This window comes from Mobula hypostoma, chromosome 14 (assembly GCF_963921235.1).
Source record: "Mobula hypostoma chromosome 14, sMobHyp1.1, whole genome shotgun sequence".
Lineage (NCBI taxonomy): Eukaryota > Metazoa > Chordata > Chondrichthyes > Myliobatiformes > Myliobatidae > Mobula > Mobula hypostoma.
In genome coordinates, this window is record NC_086110.1 from 8,543,799 (window position 1) to 8,564,898 (window position 21,100).

The 21,100-nt window shown below is 44.2% G+C and overlaps 1 long non-coding RNA gene across 1 annotated transcript; it reads left to right on the forward strand.

Annotated features, from left to right (window-relative positions):
- The first annotated feature begins 1,690 nt into the window (after positions 1 to 1,690).
- LOC134356426 (uncharacterized) lies at positions 1,691 to 19,897 on the forward strand. Its single transcript, XR_010020350.1, has 3 exons — positions 1,691 to 1,948; positions 2,260 to 2,385; positions 18,452 to 19,897. It is a non-coding gene; the product is annotated as an uncharacterized LOC134356426 (long non-coding RNA).
- The last annotated feature ends 1,203 nt before the right edge of the window (positions 19,898 to 21,100 follow it).

Consider the following 21,100-nt stretch of genomic DNA (forward strand, 5'->3'; position numbering starts at 1 on the left):
CATTTGCCTCCCTCCAATCCTCCGGTACCATTCCCGTGGACAACGAGGACATAAAGATCCTAGGCAGAGGCTCAGCAGTCTCTTCTCTCGCCTCGTGGAGCAGCCGGGGGAATATTCCGTCAGACCTTGGGGAGTTATCTGTCCTAATGTATTTTAACAACTCCAACACCTCCTCTCTCTTAATATCAACATGCACCAGAACATCAACCTCACTCATATTGTCCTCACCATCATCAAGTTCCCTCTCATTAGTGAATACCGAAGAGAAGTATTCATTGAGGACCTTGCTCACTTCCACAGCCTCCAGGCACATCTTCCCACCTTTATCTCTAATCGGTCCTACTTTCACTCCTGTCATCCTTTTTTTCTTCACATAATTGAAGAATGCCTTGGGGTTTTCCTTTACCCTACTCGCCAAGGCCTTCTCATGCCCCCTTCTTGCTCTTCTCAGCCCCTTCTTAAGCTCCTTTCTTGCTTCCCTATATTCCTCAATAGACCCATCTGATCCTTGCTTCCTAAATCTCATGTATGCTGCCTTCTTCCTCCTGACTAGATTTTCCACCTCACTTGTCACCCATGGTTCCTTCACCCTACCATTCTTTATCTTCCTCACCGGGACAAATTCATCCCTTGCATCCCGCAAGAGATCCCTAAACATCGACCACATGTCCATAGTACATTTTCCTGCAAAAACATCATCCGAATTCACACCCACAAGTTCTAGCCTCATAGCCTCATAGCCTCATAATTTGCCTTTCCCCAATTAAAAATTTTCCTGTCCTCTTTGATTCTATCCTTTTCCATGATAATTATAAAGGCCAGGGAGCGGTGGTCACTGTCCCCCAGATGCTCACCCACTGAGAGATCTGTGACCTGACCCGGTTCATTACCTAGTACTAAATCTAGTATGGCATTCCCCCTGGTCGGCCTGTCCACATACTGTGACAGGAATCCATCCTGGACACACTTAACAAACTCTGCCCCATCTAAACCCTTGGAACTAATCAGGTGCCAATCAATATTAGGGAAGCTAAAGTCACCCATGATAACAACCTTGTTATTTTTGCACCTTTCCAAAATCTGCCTCCCAATCTGCTCCTCTGTATCTCTGCTGTTACCAGGGGGCCTATAGAATACCCCCAGTAGAGTAACTGCTCCCTTCCTGTTCCTGACTTCCACCCATATTGACTCAAAAGAGGATCCTGTTACATCACCCACCCTTTCTGTAGCTGTAATAGTATCCCTGACCAGTAATGCCATCCCTCCTCCCCTTTTTCCTCCCTCTCTATCCCTTTTAAAGCACTGAAATCCAGGAATATTGAGAATCCAATATTCTTAAACATAAAACGCCTCTGCTTTTTATATTCATGAAAACTTACATTGGTGATCCTGATGCTGCACGACGATTCCAGAATTATTGAACATGTCAGCTAAAACAGTCACTTGAAACTTCTGGAGTTTTTGGAGCAAAATGCCATTGCTTGGTTCGTACAAGCTGAGGACCAATTCGCACAGCAAGAAATCACTGCCAATAACACCAAAATATTTCTAAGTGGTTGCATCATTCAGAGGTTCCAGGGCCGTGAGAGCAGTGAGTCAAACGGAGCACCTGACTGAACACGATAAATACCAATCACTGAAAACTCACCTTTCACAGACTTTTGGACTATCAGAGTCTGAGCATGCCAAACAGTTGCTCTCCTTGCCCAGCCTTGGCGATGCTAAGCCATCAGAGCTAATGGAGCACATGGTGTCTCTCCTGGGAAATCACCATTCATGTTTTATTTTTAAAGAACTCTTCATGCAGCAAATTCCTGATTAAGTTCGCATAACCCTCACTAATGCACCCATGATGGACTATAGGGACTATATACAACACAGACTGGACTCTCCTGGCCCTTTGAGCAGAGCCTCTCCAGCAACAGCTGACCACCCTGAAGCCTGGCAGGTGAGTGAGGGGGTTAAAGTTAGAAGATAGGAGGTGAAAGGTGAAAAGGGTGAAGGGCTAGAATAGAAGGAGGAGAGTGGACAATAGCAGAATGGGAAGCAGGAAGGACACTAGGGGAAGGTGATAGGCAGGTGAGGAGAAGAGAAGCGGTAAGAAGGCTCCTGAGTGTGCAATTGAAGAAGTGGAGGAGGGGGAAAATATCGGAAATTGGAGAAATCGATGTTCACCTGGTTTCATCTATCAACTTCTAGCTTGTACTTCTACCCTTACATCCACCTTGTTATTCTGGCTTCTTCCCCTTTCCTTTCCAGTCATGATGAAGGGTCTTGACCTGAAGCGTTGAGTGTGGATTCATTTCCATAGATGCTGCCTGACTGGCTGAGTTCCTCCAGAGGACAGAACGAAACAGTGCATCCCAAATAAAAAAATAAAACAAGGTAAGCCCCTTTCCTCCCTCCCACCCACCCACCCACAGCCACGGACTAATCTCCAATTACAGGACAGGTTTCTAGGCTTCCAGTCTTCCATCTTCAGCCATTGGTCTTTGATTTCCAGAAATTTGAGATATGGTTAATTTTGTAGGAACACAACCATCTCCCCTCTCCACCTCTCTCTAGTGCTTTGGACTCTTTAGCTAACTTATGAAATGTTCCCAATTCTTTGCTCACTGCTTTTTGGAAACATGATAAGCCTTTTCCTTTGATCTGTTGTTAGTCATGGCTGGACAATTTTCCATTTTTTTGTTTATCATAATTTGATACATATTACATTTAAAATGCCAATTCATTATTAAATGTCTGTCTGGCCTGCACATGCAGGCTCTTCCCAGTCTCCACCCAGCTAACAGGAGTCACCTGCCACTCAGTTCCAACTCATCACCTGCAGCCTATTAAAACCCAGCTCTCATCCACAATCCTTGTTCACTCATACAAACATGCCAGATTAAACCAGTTCCTCCTAGCCTTCAGTTACCTTGTTGCCTTCTCATGTTCAGTACATGTTTTGCAGCCCCTTGTGTCCACTGCTCTGTGTTTGGGTCAAGCCTCCTCTAAAACTTCCTGACATACTCAGTGAACTAATGATTGACCCATCAGTGTATGATTGCCTAAAGGAAGTCATCCACACATTCCAGAAACAGCATGAAACCCTTCACCATCTGTTGAAGGTGGCATCTGTTTGCGGTGGCATCTGTTTGCCATTCTCTTCTAACTCTGTCTCGCTACAGCACCCCTGCGACAGTTAAACACCTCACTCTGAGTTCCCAGTTCCAGGTGTCCAAACATTTCATTGGATTCCCAACCTGATGCTGCAATTTCCTGTCCTAGTGTGTCTTACATTTTCAACTTGTTATTTTGTAGTTCATTATTAAAGTTATTGCTCACCACTGAATCATTGCCATTGCTCTGTGTTTGCCTGAAACCTCCTCTACAATGTTAGCCATTGCCATTATTGGAGCTGCAGATCCTCTAAAAACTTTGCATTTTATTGAAGTAAACTTTCAAAATGATCAAACAGGCAACATAACAAAGCAAGACTGAAGAGTAATGTGCTTTAATGACCAATTAGTGTCAAAGACTTGTAGGGAAACATGCCCTTTAGCCCAACTGCTCCACACTGGCTAAGATGCCTATCCATTTACTTATGTTTGTCCCATTTTCTCTGAACCTTTCCTGTCCATACACCTGCCTTATTATTGTTATTGTACTTGCTTCAGCCATCTCCTCTGTGAGTACCAGCTTCTGTGTGAAAAAGATGCTTTTCAGTTCCCACTTAAATCTTTCCCCTCTTATATTAAACCTACGTCTTCTAAAACCTTATTACCCAGCCCTGAGAAAAACACTGAGTGCATTCACTCTACATCAGTCCCTCATGATTTTATATGCCTCTATAAGATCACCCCTCAGTATCTTACACTCCAAGGAGGAAAGTTCTTTTCTCTCCAACCTCTCACTTTAATTCTGTCCCTTGAGTTCTTGTAAATATTCTCTGCATTCTTTCTATTTCATAACATCTTTCCCACAACAGTGTAATCAAAATTAAACACAATACTCCAAGCATGGCCTCACGGGCATCTTGTTCTTTTACAGCATAAGCCTCCCATTCAATGCTCCAACTGTTTCAGAGAGGGTGAGAGCTTTAAGGAGGGTGCAAAGGAGATTTACAAGGCTGCTGATTGGATTACAGAGCATTTTATATGAGGATACATTGAGCAAACTAGGGTTTTTCTCTTCAGAGTGAAGGAGGATAAGAGATCATAAGACATAGGAGCAGAATTAGGCCATTCAGCCCATCGAGTCCACTTCACCATTTCATCATGGCTGATCCCAGATCCCATTCAATCCCATACACCTGCCTTCTCGCCATATCCCTTGAAGCCCCAACCAGTCATGAATCTATCAACTTCTGCTTTAAGTATACCCATGGACTTGACCTCCACTGCAGTCTGTGGCAGAGCATTCCACAGATTCACCACTCTTTGGCTCAAGAAATTCCTCTTTACTTCTGTCTAAAGCATTCCCCCTCAATTTTGAGGCTGTGCCCTCTGGTTCTGGATACGCCATCTATTTCTGGATACCCCCTCCAGAGGGAACATCCTCTCCACATCCACCTTATCTAGTCCTTTCAACATTCGTTAGGTTTCAACGAGATCCCCCACCTTCAATTAAATTCCAGTGAGGACAGGCCCAAGGCTGCCAAACGCTCCTCTTATGTTAACCCCTTCGTGAGAGGTGACTTGATAGAGGTAATACAAGATACAAGATAATAAGAGGCATTCATTGAATGGATAGCCAGAGGTTTTTCCCAGGGTGGAAATGGACATAGTTATGAGGTGACTGGAGGAAAGTACAGAGAGGTTGACAGGGGTGAGTTTTTTACACAGAAAGTGGTGAGTGCATGGAATGTCCTGCTAGAGGTGGTGGTAGGGTTAGGTACATTAGGGGCATTTAGGAAAGTCTTAGATAGGCACATGGATGATAGAAAAATGGAGGGCTACAACAAAGAGAATGATTAGATTGATCTTAGAACAGCTTATAATGTTGACACAACATTGTAGGCCAAAGGGCTTGTACTGTGTTGTAATGTTCTATGATGAAGACCAGTGTTTCAAAAGCTTTCTTCACCACCCTGTATACCTGTCACTGCACTTGCAGTGAACATGAATGTACATTCCCTAAAGCTCTACCACTTCCTGTGAAAGTCCCACTTTCCTTTGTCTTCCCAAAATAAACACCTCACACTTACCTGATTTAAACTCCATTTGCCATTCCTTGGCTCACTTACCCAGCTGATTAAGAGATCCCTGTTCTTTTTGATGACCATCTTCACTGTCAATGATACCACTTATTCTAATTATCTTCAATCATACTAACCTTGCTTTGTACATTCTCACCCAAATCATTGGTAAATGTGACAAATAACAAAGGACTCATTACTAACCCTGAGGGACACCACTATTGACTAGTCACGAATTTGAGAAACAAAATTTTACTATCACCTCTACTTTCTCCCACCAAACCAATTGTGTATCTGATTAAAAACGCAAACAACAGGAATTCTACAGATGCTGGAAATTCAAGTAACTCACATCAAAGTTGCTGGTGAACGCAGCAGGCCAGGCAGCATCTCTAGGAAGAGGTACAGTTGACGTTTCAGGCCGAGACCCTTCGTCAGGACTAACTGAAGGAAGAGCTAGTAAGAGATTTGAAAGTAGGAGGGGGAGGGGGAGATCCAAAATGATAGGAGAAGACAGGAGGGGGAGGGATGGAGCCAAGAGCTGGACAGGTGATTGGCGAAAGGGATATGAGAGGATCATGGGACAGGAGGTCCGGGAAGAAAGGGGGGGGACCCAGAGGATGGGAAAGGGGTATATTCAGAGGGACAGAGGGAGAAAAAGGAGAGTGAGAGAAAGAATGTGTGTATAAAAATAAATAACAGATGGGGTACGAGAGGGAGGTGGGGCATTAGCGGAAGTTAGAGAAGTCGATGTTCATGCCATCAGGTTGGAGGCTACCCAGACGGAATATAAGGTGTTGTTCCTCCAACCTGAGGAACACCTAGGCTCTGTCCGCCAGAGAAAGCAGGATCTCCCAGTGGTCACACATTTTAATTCCACATCCCATTCCCATTCTGACATGTCTATCCACGGCCTCCTCTACTGTAAAGATGAAGCCACACTCAGGTTGGAGGAACAACATCTTATATTCCGTCTGGGTAGCCTCCAACCTGATGGCACGAACATCAACTTCCCTAACTTCCGCTAATGCCCCACCACCTCCCCGTATCCCATCTGTTATTTATTTGTATACACACATTCTTTCTCTCACTCTCCTTTTTCTCCCTCTGTCCCTCTGACTATACCCCTTGCCCATCCTTTGGGTTCCCCCCTGCCTTGTCTTTCTTCCCAGACCTCCTGTCCCATGATCCTCTCGTATCCCTTTCGCCAATCACCTGTCCAGCTCTTGACTCCATCCCTCCCCCTCCTGTCTTCTCCTATCATTTTGGATCTCCTCCTCCCCCTCCTACTTTCAAATCTCTTACTCACTCTTCGTTCAGTTAGTCCTGACGAAGGGTCTTGGCCTAAAATGTCGACTGTACCTCTTCCTAGAGATGCTGCCTGGCCTGCTGCGTTCACCAGCAACTTTGATGTGTGTTGCTTGTGTATCTGATTAGCCAGCTCTCCCCAGATTCCAAATGATCTCACCTTCCAGAGCAGCCTAAAATATGGAACCTTATCAAGTCCATGTAGGTCATGTCTATCATCCTGCCACAATTGACCACCTTGGTCGTTTTGTCAAAAAGCTCAATCAGGTTTGTGAGATGTTACCTCCCACACACATAGCTGTGCTGACTGCCCTTTATTAACTCTGCCTTTCCAGATGCATGGATATCTTAGTGCTGAAGGTCCTCTCCAATAACTTGCCCACTACAGGTCTCTAGTTCCCAGATTTTTCTTTGCAGCCCTTCTTAAGTAAATACACAACATTATGCACCCTCTAATATTCTGGCAACTCACCCAGGGTGAAGCAATTAGTGGACAATAACCTCTGACAGGGTATTGAGAGTGTTGGGCCTTTCGTTCATGGGGTACAGGAAGGAGCGAGGCAGTGGTGATAGGTGTGTTAGTGAGAGGTAATGTGGGGTAAGTGTTGCATGGAGAGAGGTGCCAAAACATTGCTAAGTTAGGCCCCCTGGCAGGTCCCAGCCTGCTGCAGCCAATGACAGGCAGGCTGTGCTAAGGTGACCAACTGTGACTGCCTCAAGCAATGTAGAGCAGTGCTGTTCGACACTTCTACTCAGAGGAGCAGATTAACAGCATGATAGCTTTGAGATGGACGTTCACATAAGACAGAGGTATGCTGCAAGGGAAGTAAGTGGTAGAATGAAGAGGGATAATAAACAGACCGTGATGGAATGGCAGAGCACACTTGATGAGCTGAATGGCCTAATTCCATTTCCATGTCTTATGGCCTTATGGAATAGGATTGCACTGTGAGCTGGCATACAGTTGATGGGCTGAATAGCCTCCCATGTGACATCATAGGATGTGCAGCACCAGGCACATAAGTGTGACTTATTCCAGGAAGCATTTCCTGAAACACCTAAAAGCAGTGCACAAGTTTATCAGCTCAGAGATCTTCACCTGAAGGCTCCTTTAAGCAGAGTAGTGCTGTGGGTCGAGCCACTGCTTCACAGTGCCAGAGATCCAAGTTCAAGGCCGGCCACGAGTGCTGTTTATGTGGAGTTTGCATGTTCTCCTTCTGACCGTGATCCATTTCCCTTCCACATCCCGAAGACTTGCAGGTTGGTAGGTTACTTGGCTGGTGTAAATTACCCAGACTGTGTAGATGAGTGATAGAATCTGTCTGTCAACACAACACTGGAATAGCAGAGTTATGAAAGAGGTAAGTGAAGAGATTGTGGAGGCATTAGTTGAGCTCATTTAAAGAATCACTAGATTCTGGAATCATTCCGGAGAACTGGAAAATTGCAAATATCACTCCACCCTTTAAGAAGGGATGGAGGTAAAATTTAGGAAATTATAGGCCAGTTAGCTTGACTTCAATGTTGGTAAGATTTTGAAGTCCATTATTAAGGATGAGGTTTTGAGATACTTGAAAGCACATGATAAAATAGACCGCAGTCAGCATGATATTTAAGGGGAAATTTTGCCTGACAAATCTGTTGGAATTCTTTGAGGAAATAACAGGCAGGATAGACAAAGGAGAATTGGTGGACGTTGTTTACTTGTATTTTCTAAAGGCCTTTGACAAGATGCAAGTGATGAAATTGCTAAACAAGAGAAAAGCTCACAATTTAACAGGAAAGATACTAACATGGATAGAAGATTGGCTGACTGGAAGGAGGTAAAGAGTGGGAATAAAGGGGACCTTTTCTGGTTTGCTGCCAGTGAAAAGTGTTTTTTCACTTTATATGTCAATGATTTGGATGACGGAATTGATGGCTTTGTGGCCAGGTTTGAGGATGATATAATAAAGGGTGAATGAGCAGTTAGTGTTGAGGAAGCAGCAAGGCTGCAGAATGACTTAGTCAGATTAGGAGAATGGCAAAGAGGTGGCAGGTGGCAGATGGAATTCAGTGTAGGAAAGTGCATGGTCATGCCCTTTGGTTGAAGGAATAAAGGCATAGATTATTTTCTAAATGGGGAGAAAATTCACAAATCAAAGGTGCAAAGGGACTTGGGATTCCCTAAAGGTTAACTTGCCATTTGAGTCAGCGATAAGGAAGGCAAATGCAATATTAGCATTCTCTTTAAGAGGACTATGATATAAAAGCAAGGATGTAATGCTGAGGCTTTATAAGGCATGGGTCAGACTGCACTCGAGTACTGCGAGCAGTTTTGGGCCCCTCATCAAAGAAAGGGTGTATTGGCATTGGAGAGGGTTCAGAGGAGGTTCCTGGAATGAAAGGGTTAAAAAGAGTGTTTGATGGCTCTGGGCCTTTAGAAGAATGAGGGGGATCTCATTGAAACCTATGGAATATTGAAATGTGTAGATAAAATGGCTGAAGAGAGGATGTTTCCTGTAGCTGGGGATTCTAGAATCAGAGGGCACAGCGTCACAAGTAAAGGCGATCCCTTCAGAACAGAGATGAGGATGAATTTCTTTAGTCAGAAGGTGCTGAACTTGTAGAAATTCATTGCCAAAGATGGCTGTGGAGGCCAAGTCATTGGGTATATTTAAAGCAGAGGTTGATACGTTCTTCATTAACAATAAGGAGAAAGCAGGGAAATGGGGTTGAGAAGGATAATAAATCAGTCATGATGAAACGGCAGAGCACACTTGATGAGCCAAATGACCAATTTCTGCTCCTATGTCTTAAAATCTTGTGGTCCTAAAATCAAATTTCTCAGCCCATGCTTCCACATAAAGAGCCTAGAAATCCGCGACTGTGATGAACGTCATGCTGCTGCTTGGACAACTTTTGACACGAACCCCGTGATGGGTTGAAAAGGACCAGCAGAAATGGAACACACCTGGAGTCTGGTTTACTATAAATTAAAGCTATATTTATTACTACTGCGAATTAACGTCATTAAACTGAATGATACACTACAGGTTATAAACTATTATCTATATATATATCCGTAAATGTGTGTGTGGATACAAAAAATAATAGTCCAGGAGGCAGATATCAGTCTTACAGTGTCAGGTAAGTTTAAGTAGTTCAGTTCACTTTGTGTTGTGTCGAGTTGAATTGATGGAGAGAGAGAGAGCGTTAATTTAGTTGATGTTCAAATTGGCAGCTTTAGTTGTTCTTGCTTCCGAAGTCTTCAGAGTCACTTCGTGTGACCCCCACACAGACACAGATGGACAGAGCCCCCTCCAGGAAACGGTCTACTAACCCACGACACGGGTTCACCAACAGCAGACCCCCATAGGCAAGCTCTTACCCGCACTGGTAATCACGGGTTGAAATTAATCGGTCTGTCACCTCCACCCTCGTGGTAGTCTTAAGCTCCACCAGTTGTTTCTTGGGTAGCTTCCGCAGTTCTCTCATGTCTCCTCTGATGCCCTCTAGTCAGATTCCCACTCACTCGTGCAATAACACCGTCTTGTGCAAACCTCAAGTGAATCTACAATTTATATGTTCATGCTGGAAGATGACTGAAACAAATTGTGGAATCATTGAAGGAGAACATGAATGTGTATTTAAATCTCTGGGGCAGACATTATTTGATGGTTAAAATAATTTATAAAGAAATGAAAAATTGTATTTTTTAACAAGCATTAATAGTTTTTATTTCCTGAAATGGAAACTTCACCTCTTCACCCCTTTTACAACAATCCTCCAAATTCAGACTTGACCAATCCTTATTGTATAATGTTAATGTACTTACCTCAACCACACCCACGCAGATACCAACTCCCCCCAACTCCCGAGGTGAAGCTCAGATTGCGTGGGCCATTTCCAGTTGTGTTTCAGCACCCCCCACAACAGCCCCAGCAGCAGGGTTTGTTGATCGGTGTGTATGGGGGGGGGGGGTGACCTGTTAAAGTAAGGAATGTGTCAACATGTTTCTTTATTGTAGAAAACCAAACCCACTCCCACTCCCGCCCCCCTGAATGGGCCAGTCGTGTGATCTGCCCCCACTCCTTATCCTCCACCCCCACACCACTGTCCCACCTTTCAGTCAGACCAGCAGCCCGCCAGCCTCATTTAGGGTAGGACAGGATTGGCCTTCACCCACAGCCGTAGCAACAGTGGTGTCTCAGGTTCTGATTTAAGAATTCCCATCCTTGTCCACAAATGCCATCATACCCTTATGACAGCAGCAGTCTTACAACCCTGCGAGATTGTTGTCCCTATTCCATCTTCAGTCATTCTACCAGTAGTGAATCTGAGCTCTGAGATCCTCCCCCGAACATCTCCTTCACAATGCTTCTTAAAGCCAGTAACTTTGCAAGGCTCGAGGCTTCCTGCTCTGATAACTTCCTCCATGGTACATGGAATATAGGACAGTTTTCAGAGGAACAGGTCCTTGGACTCATGAAGTCTGCACTAAAAATAATGCAAAATTAAATACATCTCTCACGCCTGTAATTGATCAATAATGCATCAGTTCTTATACATTCATGTGTCTTTCTACGTCACTACTATATCTGCATTCACCACCAACTCCTGGCAACCTGTTCCAGATACCGACTACTCTCGGTGTATAAGAACATAGAAAACACATTTAAGGCCATAAGATATTGGAGCAGAATCAGGCCAAAAGCCCATTGAGTTTGCTTCACCATTCCATCATGGCTGACTCTCGACCCTATTCTCCTGCTGTGACCTTCAACACCCTGACTAACCACTATTTTAAATATGCTCAATGACTTGGTCTCCACAACTATCCATGACAATGAATTCCACAGATTCTCCACCCTCTGGCCAAAGAAATTCCTTCTCAACTCTGTTCTAAATGGACATTCTTCTATTCCAAGGCTGTGCACTCGGTCCTAGACTCACCCACTATAGGATACATTCTCTCCATGCCCACTCTATCTGTGTCTTTTAATACTCAAAACAACGCACACAAAAATTCTGGAGGAACTGAGTAAGTCAGGCAGAATCTATGGAAATGAATAAACCGTTTAAGGTTTCGAGCTGAGACCCTTCTCAAAGACCGGAAAGGAAAAGTGAAGAAGCCAGAATAAAAAGGAGGGAAGGGGACAGGAGGATAGCAGAAGGTAATAGTTGAAGCCCGGTGGTAGAAAGATGAAGGTCTTGGTGAACGCTCTGGTGAAGGTCTTGAAATGTCCATTCTGGGGCATGACAAGCTCTTTGGTCCCCTCAGGACACTCAGTTCTCACCAGTGACTCCAAGGAGCTGTTTGCATTTACAGTGGCCACACCCTGATACACTGCTTTGATAGGCTGGCTGAACCGGGTGAAGGCAGCAGATGGTCTCATACCCCAAAGTGAGATAGGGGCATGACTGTCCAAACATGCTAAGTCAATTCCAGTGAACTGGGCAGATGAGATCAATGCGAGAACCAGTGGTCAGGGAGGTGGTTCTGCAACGCTTCTTGGAAAGCGAAGGGCATGATGAGGCACAGAAAAAGTCATATTCATCCACTGCAACCAAGGAAAACCTCAGCTGTGATGGCTAATCGTACTACTGAACCCAGTTTTCTGGGGTCAAGAGCTGGGCCGTTTTAAAAACACTTTTGCCCAGGTTTCTTTGTGCAGTTCACATCATGGCGTGCACAACAGAACAAGTGCACTAATCTAAGTGTCATTGTTGGATATGGTGCACAACAGCCAAACACTGCACGCAGAACCTGGTCATGGTGAGGTAGGAGACATTGCAGAAGATTAATTAATAGATATGTTTTCTCTTTATTGTTTTTTTTCTTTTCTGAGATGTTTGTGTTGCTGGGACAGCTGGCATTATTACTCTCTGGAAGGTGGCAAGCTAACTTACTGTACTGCTGTAGTCCTTCTGATGCAGGTGTTCCTACCATGCTGTTGGGATCAGAGCTCAACGATCAGACCCAGTGGAGATAAAGTTACAGCAATACTTTTTTCAGTTAAGATGGCACGAGACTTTGGGCAGTGGTGTCACAACTGAAACCTAACTTGGTTTTCCCTTTCCTAGTTCTGATGAAGTGTTTCAGATGTGAAATATTAATTATGTTTCTTTACATACAAATATATAAATCCTCCCTTCTGCTGCCTGCGTGGGATGATGAGTCTATGGGGACTTTGAGACTTTTTTTTTACTGTGCTCATGGTCTGCTCTTTGTCAAATTATGGTATTGCTTTGCACTGTTTGGCCTGCTCAGTGTTTCCAACATTTTCTGTTTTAACACAAGAGATTCTGCAGATGCTGGAAATCCAGAGTGACACACTAAATGTTGCAGGAATTTAGAAGTCAGGTAGCATTTTCATCAATGATTTGATCTGAACCCATTCATCAGGATTTTCTGTTTTCATTTAGATTTCTTTGTCTGCTTTTTTCCTCTGAATTTGTATTCCATCATACTCCTGATTTGTGTGTGGTGCAATGGCTTTGGATTGCCAGGAGCTACATCCTTCATTACAAGGTACCAAGCCCTTTGTGCTGCTCTTTATGTGTCTGGGTTTTCATCAAACAAGGTACTGATAGTCAGGAACTCTGTATTGTTAGTACCACTGAAATTTTGATGGTGAGTGGTTAGAATCTCCTTTTGGAGATTATCACTACCTGGCACATTGTGATCTAAGTGTTACTTGCCACTCATTAGTCCAGGTTAGTGCTGTCTGGGTCTTGCTGTATACAAGCGCCAGCTGGTTCATTTGTCGAGAAGTTACAGATGAAACTCAATATTGTGCAGTCAAAGCCAATACTGAGTCTACTGATATACACAAGCACATGCAAAAAAAACTTACTTGCAGCCACATCAGGGGCAAATGCATCATATAATCTTCATTCAAAAGAAAATGCATAAATTAAAAATAAATAACATACACATTTTACAAACAAGGCAAATTTGAAACAAAAATATACACAGACCAATATGGTCAGAATGTTATGGTAGTAGTTTCTGGATCATTGGGACCTCTTTTGGTACAGGTGTGACCTGTACAAAAAGGACGGGTTACACTTGAATCCTAGGGGGACCAATATCCTGGCAGGGAGATTTGCGAGGGCTACTGAGGTGACTTTAAACTAGAATGGTTGGGGGGTGGGAATCAAATTAAAGAGACTAGGAGAGAGGAGGTTAGTTCACAATTTGAGAAAGTGAGTAGACAGTGAGTGAGGGAGGATAGGCAGGGGACAGAGATCAGGAACACTCAGACCAAAGATGTAGGGGACAAGGAAGAAAAAGATAACAAAGTTGTTTGCTCCGTTAAGGATAAACAGAGAGTAGGAGGTGGAGAATTTCTTAAATGCATCTATTTTAATGTGAGGAGCATTGTAAGAAAGGAGAATGCGCTTAGAGCATGGATTGACACCTGGAAATATGATGTTGTAGCTATTAGTGAAACGAGGTTGCAGGGGTGTGATTGGCAACTAAATATTCCAGGATTTCGTTGCTTCAGGTGTGATAGAATAGGAAGGGCAAGAGGGAAAGGTGTTGCATTGCTTGTCAGAGAATATATAACAGCGGTGCTCTGGCAGGATAGATTAGTGGACTCTTCTAGGGAGGCTATTTGGGTGGAATTGAGGAATGGGAAAGGTGTAGTGACGCTTATAGGGGTGTATTATAGACCACCAAAAGGGGACTAAGAACTGGAGGAGCAGATTTGTAAGGAGAGAGCAGATATTTGTAGTAAGCACAAGGTTGTGATTCTGGGAGATTTTAATTTTCCACACATAGACTGGAAAGCCCATTCGGTAAAGGGGCTGGATGGTTTGGAGTTTGTCAAATGTGTGCAAGATAGTTTTTTGGAGCAATACATAGAGGTACCAACTAGAGAAGGGGCAGTGTTGGATCTCCTGTTAGGCAATGAGATAGGGCAGGTGACGGAGAGCACTTCGGGTCCAGTGACCATAATACCATTAGTTTAAATATAAGTATGGAGAAAGAGAGGACTGGACCTAGGGTTGAGATTTTTGATTGGAGAAAGGCTAACATTGAGGAGATGTGAAAGGATTTAGAAGGAGTGGATTGGGACAATTTGTTTTATGGGAAGGATATAATAGAGAAATGGAGGTCATTTAAAGGTGAAATTTTGAGGGTACAGGATCTTTATGTTCCTGTTAGGTTGAAAGGAAAGGTTAAAGGTTTGAGAGAGCCATGGTTTTCAAGGGATATTGGAAACTTGGTTAGGGAAAAGAGAGGGATCTGCAATAAATATAGGCAGCTTGGAGCTAATGAGGTGCTCGAGGAATATAAAGAATGCAAAAAGAATCTTAAGAAAGAAATTAGAAAAGCTAAAAGAAGATACGAGGCTGCTTTGGCAAGTAAGGTGAAACTAAATCCAAAGGGTTTCTACAGTTATGTTAGTGGCAAGAGGATAGTGAGGGATAAAATTGTCCCTTGGAGAATCAGAGTGGACAGCTATGTGCGGAGCCAAAAGAGATGGGGGAGATTTTGAACAATTTCTTTTCTTCGGTATTCACTAAGGAGAAGGATATTGAATTGTGTAAGGTAAAGGAAACAAGAAGGGTGGTTACGGAAAGTATGACGATTAAAGAAGAGGAAGTAGTGGCGCTTTGAAGGAATATAAAAGTGGATAAGTCTCCGGGTCCGGACAAGATATTCCCTAGGACCTTAAGGGAAGTTAGTGTGGAAATAGCAGGGGCTCTGACAGAAATATTTCAAATATCACTAGAAACAGGGATGGTGCTGGAGGATTGGCGTATTGCTCGTTGTTCCATTGTTTAAAAAGGGTTTTAAGAGTAAACCTAGCAATTATCGGCCTGTGAGTTTGATGTCAGTGGTGGGTAAATTGATGGAAAGTATTGTTAGATATGGTATATATAATTATTGGAATAGACAGGGTCTGATTAGGAACAGTCAACACGGATTTGTGCGTGGAAGGTCAGGTTTGACAAATCTTATTGAAATTTTTTAATGAGGTTACTGAGAAAGTTGACGAGGCTAAAGCGGGGGATGTTGTCTATATGGTCTTCAGTAAAGCCTTCGACAAGGTTCCACATGGCAGGTTAGTTAGGAAGGTTCAATTGTTAGGGATTAATATCAAAGTAGTAAAATGGATTCAGCAGTGGCTAGATGGGAAATGCCAGGGAGTAGTGGTGAATATCTATGTGTCAGATTGGAGGACACTGTGTAGCGGTGTGTCTTAGGGATCTGTACTAGGTCCAATATTGTTTCTCATATATATTAATGATCTGGATGTTGGAGTGGTAAATTGGATTAGTAAGTATGCAGATGATACTAAGATAGGTGGAGTTGTGGATAATGAAGTAGGTTTTCAAAGCTTGCAGAGAGATTTAGGCCAGTTAGAAGAGTGGGCTGAAAGATGGCAGATGGAGTTTAATGCTGAAAAATGTGAGGTGCTACATTTTGGTAGGACTAATCAAAATAGGACATACATGGTAAATGGTAGGGCATTGAAGAATGCTGTAGAACAGAGGGATCTAGGAATAATGGTACATAGTTCCCTGAAGGTGGAATCTCATGTGGATAGGGTGGTAAAGAAAGCTTTTGGTATGCTGGCCTATATTAATCAGAGCATTGAGTATAGGAGTTGGGATGTAATGTTGAAGTTGTATAAGGCATTGGTAAGGCCAAATTTGGAGTATTGTGTACAGTTCTGGTCACCGAATTACAGGAAAGATGTCGATAAATTTGAGAGAGTACAGAGGAGGTTTAGTAAAATGTTGCCTGGGGTTCATCTCCTAATTTACAGAGAGAGGTGATAGAGTGAATGCAAGCAGTCTTTTTTCACTGAGGCAAGGGAAGAAAAAAACCAGAGGACATGGGTTAAGGGTGAGGGGGGAAAAGTTTAAAGGGAACATTAGAGGGGGGCTTCTTCACACAGAGAGTGATGGGAGTGTGGAATGAGCTGCCAGATGAGGTGGTAAATGCAGGTTCCTTTTTAACATTTAAGAATAAATTGGACAGGTACATGGATGGGAGGTGTATGGAGGGATATAGTCCGTGTGCAGGTCAGTGGGACTAGGCAGCAAATAGTTTGTCACAGCCAAGAAGGGCCAAAAGGCCTGTTTCTGTGCTGTAGTTTTTCTTTGGTTTCTATGGATTCTAAATTGGGTTTATTCTTTGGAGTGTAGAAGGTTGAGGGGGGACTTGATAGAGGTGTTTAAAATTATGAGTGGGATTGATAGAGTTGACGTGGATAGGCTTTTTCCATTGAGAATGGGAGATTCAAACAAGAGGACATGAGTTGAGAGTTAAAGGGCAAAGGTTTAGGGGTAACATGAGGGGGAACTTCTTTACTCAGAGAGTGGTAGCTGTGTGGAACGAGCTTCCAGCAGGAGTGGTTGAGGCAGGTTCGATGTTGTCGTTTAAAGTTAAATTGGATAGATATATGGACAGAAAAGGAATGGAGGGTTATGGGCTGAGTGCAGGTTGGTAGGACTAGGTGAGAGTAAAAGTTCGGCACGGACTAGAAGGGCCGAGATGGCCTGTTTCTGTGCTGTAATTGTTATATGGTTATAGTGATTAGCATTTTGTAACTTGACTCAAGAGCTAAATGGTTGAATGGAAGTAACTGTTCTTGAACCTGGTAGTGTGGGACTACAGGCTTCTATACCTTCTGCCTGATGGTAGCTTTGAGAAGATGGTATCCTGACTCCTGACCTTATGATGGAAGGAAGGGCAGTGATGAGGCAGGTGAAGACGCTGGGGCCCAGGCAACTGTGCAGCAGTGATGTCCTGGAGCTGGGATGATTGCTCTCCAACATGTGCAGCCATCTTTCCTTGTCAGGGGTATCTTTCCAAGCATTGTGGTGTTTTCCCTTTGATTCTCATTGGCTTCTGTTGTACCACAGTCAGCATGGATCAGAAATAACAACTCTTCTTCACTGGTATCCAGCAGAGGTGAACCTCAAGGAGGCCTGCTTAATCCACTGCTCTGCTTTGTCTACACACGACTGCGGCCTGGCACAATGCAAACACCATCCATAAATTCGCTGATGACATAACTTTTGTTGGTGGAACCCCACCACCCAGAACATTCCCTCTTCTCATTACTACCATTGGAGAGGAGGTACAGGAGCCTGAAGATGCCCACTCAATTTTGTAGGAACAGCTTATTCCCAGATTTCTCAACATTGCCTCACAATTTTCACACTCTTTTAGCACTACTTATTTATTATATATCTTTCCTAATGTATTCTACTGTATTGTATGTATTGTACTGTACTACTGCTGCTAAAGGAAAATTTCATGACATACAGTATGTCAGTCATAATAAACCTGATTTTCATTCACACTCAGATCTCACTGTTGTCAACCTCTGTCAAGTGCTGACTCAATGTCACTGAAATTCCTCCTCCTCCTTCCCCTCTTCCTTTTCTTCCCCCTCCATCTCCTCTTACTCTTTTCCTCTTCCTCCTTCTCTCCGTGCTTCCTCCTCCTCACCGCCCCACCTCACCTCCTCCTCCCCCTCATCTCCCTCCCTCATCTCCTTCTCCCCATCCTCCTCCACCTTTCCTCCCCTTTCCTCCTCCCCATCCTCTTTCTCCTCATCTCCTTCCTCACCTTCTGCTCCTCCACATCCTCTTCCCCTCATACTCCACCGCCTCCTCCTCCCCTTCCTCTTTCTCATCCTCCTCCCTCACCTCCTCCTCCCCATCCTCCTCCACATCTCCTACCTCTTCTCCTCCTCCTTCTCTTCTCCCTCCCCCTCCTCCCTTTCCTTCCTCCTTCTCCTCCTCCTTCTCCTCTTCCTCCATTCCGTCTTCACCTTCTAACAGCTAGTCCAGCCTTTGGTAGTATCTCATTTCCTAAACATGCACGATTCCAGCAAGAGATTGGGTGGAGCTTAGGAGACGATGGCGCCTAACGGCAACTCCTTTGCTTGCATCTTTGGAAACAGCTCTATTTCTATCTTTTATATCTCTATTTTTCCCTTTCAGGGATCCTTTGAAGTTCCTGACCTGGAGTTACATGCTGACTTCGGTTCTTTGCGGGAATGGGACCCGCTCTCGGGGTCTCACGATCAGCCGCTATTCGATATACCAAGGAATCAGCCTAGAAGACCAGTGCGCCTTCAGGTTTCTGGGATTTCGCGGCTCTGGAGGTAGACAGACTCGAGGTCAGTGCCTCCACAGGAAACTAGTGTGTCATCTGAATACACAGAAGATCGAAAGCAGCTAGCTGGCTGCGTGCCTAGAGACCCTGTCACGGTCCGGTCCATTGACTCTTCATATCAGTTAATTTCCTTTTCCCCTTGTTCTATGGTGCTCCTTGATGAGGGCACCTGATCCTCATCCAAACCAGCAGCAGAAAGACTCCGGCTTAAATCTACTCAGTGCTGGTCCCTCTCCTGAGCTGTGCAACGATGCATGTTCCTGGCTGCCGAGAATAGTGGACTTTCTCCTGAGCCAGTGCGGCAATGCACGTTCCAGGCCACTGAGAATCGTGTACTCTAAGTTGCTTCGGTGCCTGGGATTGCTTTGGGAACTCTGTCGTTTTCGTGTCCGGCTGAGGATTGCTGACCGTTTGCCGCTACTCCGAGTCGGGAATACTGTCTGCTCATGTCCAGCTGGGGATTGCTGGCTTTTTGCCGCTCCTCTGAGCCAAGATACGAATTGTCTGTCATTGTTGGGTTTTGCTGTCTCGTGTCCAGTTGAAGATTACTGACCATTTGCCGCTACTCTGAGCTAAGATACAAATGGTCTGTCTTTGTTTGGGTTTGTCATCCTGTGTCCAAGTTCGAGTCCCAGCTCCACATCCAAGTTCGAGTCCTGGCTCCACATCCAAGTTCGAGTCCCGGCTCCGCATCCGAGTCCAAGTCCAAGTCCAGGTTCTGCGTTCGAGGCCAAGTCCAAGTCCAGGTGCCATGTCCGAGTCCAAATCCAAGTATAGGCTCTGTGTCCGAGTCCAAATCCAAGTCCAGGTTCCGTGTCTAAGTCCAAGTCCAGGCTCCGTGGCCAAGTCCAAGTCCAGGTTCCTGTGGTTTGTTGTCCAATGTTTATGTCTATGTAAGCATCTAATCCTCACTCTCTGGCCTCCCTGGCAACTATTAATAAGCACACTTCTGTTAATGCTACCCCCGTGTCTGTGTCCTGCACTTGAATTCGCCCCCAACGCCCCATTGTAACAGACCCAAGTTCAATGGGCACAGAGCTTGGAAAAAGGGATGCAACAGACCTTTAACATTGTAAATCAGTGAGTTGTTTTTTATATCTCCCCTCTGGCTATGAAATGGGGACATCTCTTTTTTTCTTACTAGGGAGAGCGAGAGCCTGTGGTATGTCGAATTACCAGGTGAATGAGTAGTCTTTGGGGTACTGCAAATCTGTGTCTTTATTGACGCTTTGCTGCACGCTTCAGTGCTGGGTGCGGGGGGGCCTGATGCTTTTTTGCTGGTGGGGGAGGGGGGTTGTCACTTTGCTACTGCTTACATGTAGGAAGGGGAAGCTGGGGTGGGCGGCTTTGGGGTTCTAACATTTAACTGTCATTCATTCTTTGGGACACTCCTCCATTTTCATGGATGGTTGTGAAGAAAAAGAAATTCAGGATGTATATTGTATACATTTCTCTGATATTAAATATACCTTTGAAACCTTTGAAACCCTGCCAGGCTACATAATTACTCAGCAATAGACCATTCCATGAAAAGTTTCAAATTTCAGCAACACTTAGATCGCCTCTATTACAAAAGGTGCCAAAAGAAATAATCCAGAACCTCGTCATGACTCTGTCTACACTTCCGACTGCCTTCAGAGAGCAGCAAACATAATCAAGGACCACTCCCAACCTGCTCATTTTCTCTTTCCCCTCTCTTTGTGCAGAAGATATAAAAGCTTGAGAATGTTCAATGGCAGCTTCTATCCTGCTGCATTTGATCCTGAAACAGATGTCTTATACACTAGAAGATGAGCATTTGAACTCCCAATCTACCTTATTGTAGTCCTTGTATTGTATTTGTCTAACTGCACTGCACTCTCTCTGTAACTCTACATTCTGCTTTTCCTGCACTCATGTATGGATTGATCTGCCGAGATGGCACACAGATAAAAGCTTTTAACTGTATCGCAGTATGGAATGATGGAATGATCTGCCTAGATAGCATGCAGCTAAAAGTTTTTCACTGTATCTCAACCAATTCCAATTTCAAAACCTGTAGGTGGTCCACAACCTCTTTATGTAGCAAAGATTAGGATCCCTTATTCATTTAGTGTTGTACTTGACCCCTTGGGGTTCAGATTCAGTGCTGCTTTGGGGCCAAGCTCTACTGTTTACTGGAGGATGCAATTGAAAGATGGCAAATCTGGTTCCAAAGCAGACTTGCACATTGATTCTGACCATCTGCCTGCCAGTGGTGAGTGATACTTGCATTCCAAGGTCTGTCTGTCTTGGGATGAGGCACAGGTCTGCCTTGCGATGAGATTACCAGCCATATAAAGGAAAAGATTCAAGAATCTTATCAATGACCTCCTTGAAGAAATGTGCCATCCCTACTGATTCCTGGGAATTTCTGACCCAGAGCAAGGAGGAGTTAGTGTGGTATTGGGAAAAATGACCCCATCCGCTGGGAGCACACAGTAAATCATAAATCA